The following is a 266-nucleotide window of genomic DNA, read 5'->3' on the forward strand; positions in this document are numbered from 1 at the left end:
TTTTTGGCTCTTCCACTAGCAGAGAGCCGGGGATTCAGAGCTTCTGGGCATCAAGTCCGTAGGAGCCTTGTGTGAGCAGAGCTTGTGGCTCACACGAAGGGCCGTAGTGGTACCGTGGTCATGAACACGTGCAGGTGGGACCTGCATCATTTGCTCGTGTTCTTCGCGTGGTGAAAGCTCTCCACCTATCAGAGCATCTTCCTTTAAGCTTTTTGAAGGCAGTAGAAGAGTTGCCTCTTGGTTTCCATGATTTTTGTGGTGAATGT

Source organism: Chlamydotis macqueenii, chromosome 12, assembly GCF_036417535.1.
Source record: "Chlamydotis macqueenii isolate bChlMac1 chromosome 12, bChlMac1.mat, whole genome shotgun sequence".
Classification (NCBI taxonomy): Eukaryota; Metazoa; Chordata; class Aves; order Otidiformes; family Otididae; genus Chlamydotis; species Chlamydotis macqueenii.